Source organism: Anastrepha ludens, chromosome 3 (genome assembly GCF_028408465.1).
Source record: "Anastrepha ludens isolate Willacy chromosome 3, idAnaLude1.1, whole genome shotgun sequence".
NCBI lineage: Eukaryota > Metazoa > Arthropoda > Insecta > Diptera > Tephritidae > Anastrepha > Anastrepha ludens.
The window spans coordinates 74,597,387-74,608,948 of NC_071499.1; positions in this window are offsets into that span (position 1 = coordinate 74,597,387).

Sequence of the window (11,562 nt, forward strand, 5' to 3'; positions counted from 1 at the left end):
ATTAGAATTTCTTAATAAAGAGTTATTTTGCGACTTACTTCATACTAAAAGTTTTCCTTCCGACGTCTTTCAAAAATAAAATACCGACTATTGCCTGTAGTATCAACTACTGCTGGCAATGTTACGAAACAAATAACATACGCCAAGCCTGAGAACTGACAATTCAGTCGAGCAGCAGAAGGTGGTCGGCATGGATATATAATATAAGATTTAATTCGGATCATTTCATTTTAATTTTCTTTATAAAATCTATTCATTAAATTGGTATCTTCGCTATAGCTATAGCTATAGTAGAAATTACATTTCTTTTCACTTTATTTGAATTGATTATTTCGTTTTGTCTAGGTTATCAAGCTTTCAAAAAGAAGCCTATTTGGCCAAGATAAATAAATTTAAAGCATTTTGAATGCTTAGTTCGAATTTTAAAGAAGTTATAGTTGTAAGTTAAAACATATCTTAATTAAAATCAACTCAAAAACAAGTTTAATATGTAATTCAATAATATGCATTCTAAAACAAGCTTTTGACTAAAAATTATGCAGAACAGCGTCAACCAAGTTCACGAACAAAATTGCCAAGCACTAGGAAGAGATATGAACATTTTAATAAAGTCATCCTGTGCTAGGTAGTTTTATTTACATATTTGGAGTGGAAGAGCGAAAAGTAAAAACCAAACATTTGTGAAATTTACTATTTACAATAATTACTCGAATCGGAAGCTCACTGTTGTTATTAGGTTCATTAATATTAAGGTTTTTTTTCCAACAATGAACCGTTGCTTTATTAAAACTTAATCGGGCATACAAGTTCTCGACCTTCATTTCAAAACGCTTCTCCTATGATCTTGTGTTTCTGGTGCCGATCTTATATATTTATTGGTACTTTCACCCTTTGTTGTGTGTTCTTCTCATTTTTGGTTTGCGTATTGATATTTTTCGACAAACGGAAGAGCTACAGTTTCATGCCGACCCGAAAAGAAGCTAATATTTTATGAAAAAAATTTTCAGGGTAGAAATACACTGGAAGCTTTGCCTGCCGAAGGGAGACCGCTATTAGACAAACCGTTTTTTTCTACTATTTAGTGTTCCGTATCCGGGGTTTCGAACCTGAAGTCTTTCGAATGAAGCTTCTAACCTAGATGAATTAAAAGAGACTAAAAAGTTGTGCAAATGCGGCTTTATTTCTTCAATAAATAAATAAAAAGTTAAAATTGTGCTTATTTTACAACACAGTTTTAGATATTAAACGCTATTTTTTATTTGGCTTATTGGTCAACAGGTTTAAATTTGTATTATCAGTACTGTTTATGATTTATTTTTTTATCTTTGGTTATCAATGGGGTTTTTTAAATATTCTTTTCTGCTCGTGAAAGGGTAATTTTAAATTTTTGACAAGAGGTTTTCTTCTTTCTATAATTCATAAACGTTTTGCTTCAAATAACCTACCGCGTTTTCAAGCTTCACCACCAATTGGCAGGAATTGAATTGAATTTAAACTCTGTTCCTTTAGCTAATAAATCCGATTTGATTCAAAATAATTCTACTAGAAAGAGATGCGCATATTAGTACAATACTGAACCAATAATCCATCTATATTTTTCTAACACAGATTTTTTCAAAAAGAATATTTATTTATTTTATTTTATATATTAATTGAAAAAATATTTTAATATAAATACTAAAATATTTAATAACAATTTATGATTATATGAAAACAGCGCTAACAGCGAGTTTAAATAGTATTATTTTCTCAAAACCAATAAAGAACACGTTTTCGTTATAAGGTACATATTAAAAAAAAAACGTTGCTCCTACAAATCATGAAATCTCGTATCCTTCAATACGAAAATAAAAACAAATTATACAATTTTTTTCCGTTTAGGATCAAAACGTAGCTAAATAGAAATATGATAATATAATCTTGCCATTTTCCCCTCTTTACCGTACCCCATTTTGCATCATAAAATAAATCTGGCAACCTTGACCTTTATTTGAGCACTCTCTGCTCTACTTGTGTACACACTTACATATGTACACACTTTTAAATATTTGCGTCCGCGCTTAACATTTAACACATGGGCACTTAATTGTTATAAACAAATACTTGTACATGAGTATTTATTTGTAACATTTCGTTTGTTCGAGATAGCTGCAAAACGTATGGTTATGCAGGTTCAGCTCGTTTTTGATGGAATATAATACTATATATCTGAAATATTTTTCTTTTTTTTTCGTTTTGCTTTTTGTTTAGTCGTGTACAAATTGATAAAATTATATTATATGCTGCATTGTTTGAACTTCTCCAAAATTTTTGGGCTATACATACACACGTAGGCACATAATTATACATATATTAATCAAAAGATAAATTAATATGTGTACAAAAATGTAATAATTAGTCTGGCATATTTATTTACATCAATACATAAACATTTCTTACTAAGTATGCGGTGCTTACTGAAATTTTGGCGGACTGCATTAAAATCAACCGAATACTCGTATAAGCGAATCCAGTGGCAGGGCGGGCGGTTCGATGTTGAAGTGGAATAAAATCATTATGTATGGAATGTCATATCCTTCACATTTCCGCTATCTGCGGCTGTGCATAATGGCTTCTATCCGAGAGTTAAAGTTTCCTATAATTTGCTGCCTGTATGTAGATCCTAGTGAAGTGGAGCAATATCCTGGGTTATGTTGACTTTGAGGACATCGGCCGGTTAACCTTCCGTTACACACCTTTTCGTAAAATCTTCAGTAGGGCATCCATGACTGGCCAAACCCCAATGTATTTACTTGCATTTTTATGGGAATCTGTGGCAAATGCGCCACATTTACAGTTCATTCTTAAGTATTGAAGGTATAAACCTATTTTTAGTTTCATAACTTTTTCATTTCTTTTGGCATGTATTGAGTTACCTACAGAAGCAAAAATAATCGCTCAAAATATTTTGGCTTGTGAAAAAAAATTTGTGTGAAGTGAAGCTTCTTAGGCGTCGATGGACGAGCGAGAATGGAGAGTAAAATTTCAAGGTCATGCAACGTTTTGGGCATTTTCGTTCCGCGAGAGAGAAAAAAGATATAACGTAGAGGAAAAGATGAGAGAGAGAGCTGTACCTTATACATATGTATCTTAGATACACTTTAGGCTATTTTTCCTGAGTTTTTCCTTGTGGTTGCTAATTTATAGTGAGAAATAACACGGCATACTTTTTGGCGCTTGTTTGTTGGTGCAAACTTGTAGGAAATATATTTTTGGTGCTTATTTCCGTTTCCTGGCTAGTGCTTGTGCGTACTATAAAGTGCTATCCATTCCGGCGTCGGATTTATTGGTATTACCTTACGGTAATTTGTACCGTTGCTGCCGTCCTGGAATCGCTGTGTTTCTGCGGGTGATAAACGCTCGGAGTAGTGCGCGTTGTTGCCACCGTTTGTGTTCGACGTTTACCTACACCGATCGACCCTTCTCCGTTTTTTGTAAATTTTGTCTATTTGTATTCTCTACAACTGTTGTGAATTTATTTAGATATATATTCTATGTCTCTCTCTCTCATTCTCTCTTGGGGCTCTCCCTCTTTTTTGTCTGCCTTGAAAGTTTCACTTCTGTTATGTGCACTTTTTTTTTTTTTTTGTTCTTTATTTGAACTCATTTTGAAGAAAAAAAAGTTGATTCCAATGAAATTTATTGGAAAATATGAAATTATATTTATTTGTGGATTCAGTGGAAGGCAAGCAAAACATGTATACGAGATTTTTGAGTGCTGTTGACTTACTTACTACTTACTTACTTACAAAGACGACAACCTCTCTTTGCTTTGAGTGGATCGGCACCGGTTGGTTGACTACAACATTCCCAGGGATAGTAATTGGGTTGTTGAAAAATGATTCCATAGTCAAACGAGTAGTGAATTGAGAAATATATATATTTATACTCGTATATAATTGGTGCTTAGACCCTTTTCGAGTATTTGGCCGAGCTACTCCTCCTATTTGTGGCACGAGCCTTGATGTTGCTTTACAAATGGAGGGACCTACATTTTTAAGACTACTACGCGTGAGCCGACGGCAGATATGTTTTTATGAGGAGTATTTTCATAGAAGAACTACACTCGGAGGTTCACCATTGCCTGCCGAGGAGTGACCGCTATTAGAAACAACTTTGTCTTCATTTTGGAGAAGATTTCGGAGATTCGAACCTACCAACCCATTCGGCTACGGCGGCCGCCAATTGAGAAATAACGGCTGGATTATTCATACGAGTTCATCGATGTTGGCATGGGCGAATGAGTTTGATAAAGTCGTGAAAAAGTTTTTGTCTCGCATCACATGTTCTAATCTCCTCAATTTCCTTGCAAATACAAAATGTTGCCAATGCCATGACATCCAACATATTGCAAACGAAAGCAAAGGTTTATCGACTTCTTGGCCGTCTTGATGTGGAATGTGTGACCATTTCATCCATGCAATGGACACCAGCTTTGTGTGCATTATTACAAATAATGGGCGATCGTTTTTATGCTTCGCCCTCACAAGCTTTGGAATAATGAACCGTAGTAAGTAAATTAACCACTCTATTCCTTTTTGGTACATAACTGCTGATTGTTTTTTAAGTTTTTCATTTTTCCATTTCTGGTGGAATGCAGGGTTTGTTGGATCATATGATGTCAACTAATGCAAGTCCTATATCAGCGAGGTGCTTAGTTCAATTCAATGAGACGAAAAAGTTATCGGCTATTATTGTGCGGCCACTGTTCGCATATTGGATAATTGCACCATCACATGTTCCCCTTTATCAATTTCACGCGCTTCTCCTTCTGATCGGTCATAATATAGATTTCCTTCCTACTGAAATTTTGTTTGGGAGTCACATACTCATCAGATTCTTGTGCCGTATTTCGCCGGTTTTTAATTTAAATGTAAGTTTATTTTGTTAATGATTTCGTAATGTTCTGTTTGACAACACTTTGTGGTGAAACAGTAACCAGCTGACACATTTTTACGGAACAATTCAAAATTTTTCACTTACCCACGTGCACGATCTACAATTCTACGGAACGGAACGGTGATGTTTTTCATTTTCATGGGGCTCTCATTAGTTTAATCGTGTCAGGTGACATGCAACGTACGTTTAAATTGGTGAGTGTGAGCGCCATGAGAAATAGAAACTACGCAGAATATATGCAGATCCGACAAAAAAGGGCAAAGAAACGACACAAAAACCGGTACATGTGCAAGTATAGATTAACGAAACCAACGATAGACTGAGTCTTCTCGAGGCCCTATACTCCCGAGAAGAATGAACAAGGAAAACCAAATATGTGCAAGTAAGCTAAGTGACCATAAAAGATAGTCTAGCAAATGCAGATTTTCAAAATGTATCATATTTCCCTACACATGTATAGGGGTCTAGCCAGACCCGAGGTGCCCAACCGGAGGTGTAACTTTTTAAATTCTTTTTTTCGTCCTTCTCAGCATGTCGCAGTCATAAACAGCGCTTTGTGTATCGAATCGCCACGGAGGATGGGAAATAGTGCCCATACAACAATATGATGCAAATAAATGAGTGCTCGGCTCCAGGAGATACGCCAAAGCCAAGAGTTAAGCCGGATCTTTATCTTTATCATGATATGTCTTTCGCAGGACTGGAAAGACATGGCGCGCTGGGAAATGCTCGAAAGGAATGCTATGGTCAACAGTGAGCTCTACACTGCTCAGCTACACCGCGTCAATGAGGCTATTCGACTGAAAATACCTGATCGACATGGCCAAACCATACTACTTCACAACAACGCTAGGCCGCATGTTGCACAAGTAGTCAAAGCCGCACGCTAAGCACTCGAATGTGAAGTCCGTCAGCATCCATCTCCGATTACCATCTTTTCCGCTCCCTGTCAAACCATATGAAGGGCATTACCTTCGATGACAAAGAGGTGCTTAAAAACTCGGTCAGTAACTTCTTAAACATCAGACCAAGCGATTTTTGGCGGAATGGCATCAACAAATTTATCGTGAGGTGGGGAGAGGTTTTACACAGCAGCGGCGAATATATAATTGATTAACTTATTGATATAATTATTGTTTTTGGTTTAAATAAAAGTCTTCGGTAAAAACGCTACGAACTTATTCCCCAATCCAATTTTTCTTCTGCTTTGTGCATTAATGAATATGTTTTAGATCACGTACAAGGTTGTTTAGAATTTCTGACCCAGTATACAGGGCTGCCCATATTCGTCGGACCCATCTGGCAACCCTGTATCTTTTGACAGAGACGTCAGGTCGCTTAATGAAATACCGCGTAGGAAGCGTCAGTCCAAGCGGATTTTTTACCATGGAACAGTACACGCTTCGCGCGCGCTCCCAAATTGTTGAAATTTACATTCAACAAAAGAAGTCAAAAGAACAAGAAGAAGAACAAAATCATAATGTCCGATGAGGCTCATTTCTTATTGAATGGGACGGTAAACAAGCAAAATTGCCGTATTTACGCCACTGAAAATCCTCACGAAATTCACGAGGTACCTCTTTACGACGAAAAAGTCACTGTTTGGTGCGGCGTTAGTGCGAAAACGATTATTGGGCCGTTTTTCTTAGAAAATGAAGATAGTCAAGCTGTTACCGTCAATCAGGAGCATTATCGCGATATGATAATCACTTTGTGATTCCAATTATTCTGGTTTCAACAAGACGGCGCTCCACCACACACAGCTCGCACTACAATTGATTTTTTGAAGAAATTGTTTCCTCGTCGTTTGATGCCGAAAAATGGCGATTTTGACTGGCCACCACGTTCGCCCGATTTAACGCCACCTGACTTCTTCTTGTGGGGATATTTAAAATCAAAGGTTTATATTAATAAGCCAAAGACCATAGAAGAGCTCAAGAACAACATCCGTGGGGAAGAAATAGAGTAGAAATAGCCGCTATTCCAGCCGAAATGTTAGCTAAAACTATGGAAAATGCTGCAAAACGGGCACAATACGCCGTGCAGGCTCAAGGCGGCCATTTGAGAGATATCATATTCAAAAAGTAATGTCAACAAATCTACTTGAACCAAATAAAATGATTATTATCGTCAACATCAAAAAAATTGTGTTTTTCTTTGATTTAAAAAAAAAACACATGGGTCCGTCGAATATGGGCAACCCAGTAGAGTTAAAGTAAGAGAGGTTATTGTCCAAGAGTATGGAAAATTTGCATGGATATCCTCATATATGTACATATGTAGATTTTTATGTATGTATTTCTCTACTTAACTACGCCATAAATGTTTTAAGTCTTTTTCATACAAAAATGAAAATGAACCTTGCCCTACAATTACACCAAGCCTCAGCCTGCCTCATTAAATTTCAATTAATAAAATTACCACATTAATTAATTTCGAATACAAGTAAGTGCACAACCACATATTCTGATTTTTTTCAGAAGTTATTAACGATATCATATAAAGCCATTTGTACAATCAGAAAACCAACATATAAATAAGGAAAATGAACGTAACAAAGGACGAAATTCAGCAAAAATATAAACTAAACCTCTTCGAAACAATGTTGGCCAATTAATAGCGGGTTAATGGAACAAAATTTATTACAATCCATCGAGCCCTTAGGGCTGCGTGAATGATTGATTGGCTAATTATGCCAGCACAAAGGAGTAATGGTGTAACAAAGGCAACAATAAACTCAAATAATGGCGTGCAAATAAAAAATAATGAAAGTAATAGTTGAAAGAAGAAATTGCACTAAGCCACAAGAAATAAAATTCAAAGTACAATCAAATCAAAGATATGAAAGAGCGGACGCCACTTAGGTGCCAAATTATTATGTATGCTTAAATTAAGAATCACTCAAATTAGTGCTTGAATGACAACAATGGAATGGAGCGTCGTTGTCAAAGCAACCACAAAATTCCACCACAAGCTCATGTGTGCAGCACTTAAATCTGTCAGGATAATGTTCACTGCTGTTTGTTGTTGTTTATTCTTGTATATGTACATACATACGTATTGCCTCTAAGGGTATTGCGCAGTTAATATCGTTTAAAAGTGAGTTAAATTGGCGCGTATAATTATTTCATTAATTTAATTGATACGTCTGCATTCATCACGGCGACACGACAAGTGCCAGGGGGGTAGAAAGGGTGTTGGAAATGCTTGCGTAGGGTGTTGAAAAAGCGACAAATGCTACTGATTTTATTGATACATCAAAGCAAATAAAGCTGGTGGCGCAAAGCTTAAGTGCTGCCCGCGGCTGACGCTTTGATACTTTGTTCTGCACTCCCCTGTTGTTTGCCTCGTCTTCTTAACTCACTTTTGTGCTTAAGCTATCAATATCAATAACTACTTTCAACGTTTTTAGACTCAAATTATGTTCGCTCATTTGTTGGCGCTCTGCCGCCCTCTCAGTTGTAAGTAATGAGTTAAATTGATTTTATTTACATCAACTAAGTCAATTAATATGCCTGGCCGCTATCTAAAACCCGTCTGTTGTTCTTATCGATGCTGTGGGATTTCGTGCCCAAAAACCTTTGTCTGCAGTCTGCGTTGCCTAGCAATTTAACTTTTTGTGCAAATTCAACTTTTTGTTTCACTCTCATTCACTGCCACTCTCACACTGGCTCCCTATTTAAAAAGTTATTCCACTCATTGTTTGCTCTTCATAGTAATGGATGTAAGTATTTTGAAAATTTAAATAATCAAATTTAATTGTTCACCTATACATGCATACATACATAGATTTGTGAATAAATGTTCCTTTCAGTCATTTATACGATTTTACGTTAACTTTTTCATCAAATTTCAACAGCTTTTTTGTTTAGTAAATTCACCTAAATTGCCAATTAACTATTTACATTGTTTTGCATTTAGCAAAAGTTTGCGAAATCACTTTGATGTGGTTATTTACCTGAAATAAATTGACAGTAATTAAATGAAGGACAATTAGCGCGGTGACAAGAGCTCTGTTTTTATTTTTATTTGCTAGTTAAACACGAAGCGTGGGTATTGAATAACGAATCAGACGCTGCTATAGATAAGTTACGCACATTCGAAACGCTAGCTGCCGCCAGGTATATAGCGGAATCCCCTTTCTCGAATACAGCACCTCTCGCTTCTGTAAGAAAAAAGAGAATAGAAAATCTTCCCTCCCATATCGTTTTGCCAGGAAAATGTTAAGTGTAAAAATACTCGTAGATCAAATGAATGTTTATCACAATTTCACTAAAAACATTTGTACCCCTCCTGTCTATGAGTCAACATACCATCAAGGAAGAGCTTATCATTGCAGAACTAAAACTACGAAATTTAAACACAATAAACTGTAGGCTACGCCAAGCGGAGTCCTTACTGGGAGAATGAAATCAGAAGAAATTTAGATATCTCATTAACCTCCCTAGAGGCAAACTTAGAATGCTTAAAGACATTCTCGCTGCTCATCTCACGACTCTTGGCGATACTGCGACCTACAGTGGCATACAAAATATTTGCAACTGAATTAAGTTAATGCGAATATAATCAATTTTATAACATTTGTTTTTCCTTTTTTCACTCCTCTCAGGAGCATAGGGCCTCGACAAGACTTGTCTTGCGTTGGTTTCATTAATCTATTTGAGAACTGACAGGATAGGTGATTAGCCTGCCGCTACCAGTCCTAAGTGGTGGAGATGTCCACCTGTCGTTGCTTAGGAACAACGCCTTCTTTACTGCTTGGAGCGCCATCTGTGTTTCACATTTTTCTGCAGAAGGATCGCACAGGTCTTCGCTAAATTTGGTGTGTCTGCGCTCTTACCGCGGTTGCCCGCTTCCTCTTGCAGGCGCCACTGATGCAATGTATAACCGTGTAACTGTTTGTTTGTGCTTGTTTTAGCAGCCACAATGCAAATAATGCGCTGACTATTGTGCGGGGGTAAGGATGGAATGGCTAAAGTTTTGGGTTTGAGAAATGAGATTTTTTTTTCAGAAATAGGGAAATTAGGTAAATTTGGAAAAGTGCGAGGACCGTGCTTTTCGTGGGATTCGAATTCGCCTTTATTTATTTAGATACATATATGTATACATACATATAATTGGTGCGTACACCCTTTCTGGGTGTTTGGCCGAGCTCCTCCTCTTATTTGTGGTGTGCGTCTTGATGTTATTCGACAAATGAAGGAACCTACAGCTTGAAGCCGACTCCAAACGGCAAATGGTTTTTATGAGGAGCTTTTTTGGCAGAAATACACTCGGAGGTTTGTCATTGCCTGCCGAGAGACGACCGCTATTAGAAAAAATTGTTTCTTCATTTTGGTGTTTCACCGGGACTCGAACCTACGTTCTCTCTGAATTCCGAATGGTGGTCACGCACCGCCAATTTATTTACATTAAGAAAAAAGGTTAAGTCAAATTTCATAACTCGTTTGTTAGATGGAGATAAAAAACTGCGATAACATCTATATTCAATTAGACAAAACAACTGCAACTTAAGAAAAAGGTACATTATTTTAACTAAAATAAAAGAAAAACTTAATACTTTCCATGAAATAAGGGGTCTGGCGAAAAATGCGGCCTCATGTTTTTTAAAATAAAACATATAAAAAAATATATTTTTCGTAAGTTCACTATTTCTATTCAAAATAGGACTCTTAATAATTATAAGTGAAAAATTACCTTATTTAACCCTTTACTGCATATGGGCCCATATATGGTATTGCAGCTTTGATTCAATTTTATCTCCAAATTAAGTATTACAAAATAATTCAAACTGTTTCAATCCATCAAATATGTATTTAGCAACAATAAAACGCAACGGGCGGCCGCCGTGGCCGAATGGGTTCGTGCGTGACTACCATTCGGAATTCAGAGAGAGAACGTGGGTTCGAATATCGGTGAAAGATAAAAAAATTAAGATAAAAAAGTTGTTTCTAATAGCGCTCGCCCCTCGGCAGGTAATGGCAAACCTCTGAGTGTATTTCTGCCAAGCTCCTCATAAAAAATATCTGCTGTTCGGAGTCGGCTTGAAACTGTAGGTCCCTCCATTTGTGGAACAACATCAAGACGCACACTACAAATAGGAGGAGGAACTCGGCCAAACACCCAAAAAGGTTGTACGCACCAATTATATATATATATATATATATGTAAAATATAGAGTATGACATTTCGAAATAACCTCACTTTGGTGCAAGTGGATGAAAAAGCAGAATTGAGGTGCGAGTGATTCATTTTCAAAAATGATGGCGTAAAACGTAAGTACTTTTTGACAAAAATATTTACAATTGGAGTCGACGGATAATTTTGTAATTTTTTCGCTTTTCAAAGTTTTCTATACTTTATAACTAGTTTCTGTATATATGTATATGCTACCGTGAAACAAAAATATATACAACTTTGTCCGTATTGTTCTTTTAATATCTCTTGTAGACAATTAAAAAAAAATTATTTCCACCACGAAACAATCTTTTATTAATTCACCCAGTAAAGAATTAAATGTCCACCATGAGCCCGTCTACAGGTAAAATTCGCCAAACAGTCGACTCATGAACGTCTAATTGTTGAGAATGTTGAGATATCGACGTTGAATGTTATTCACTTTGA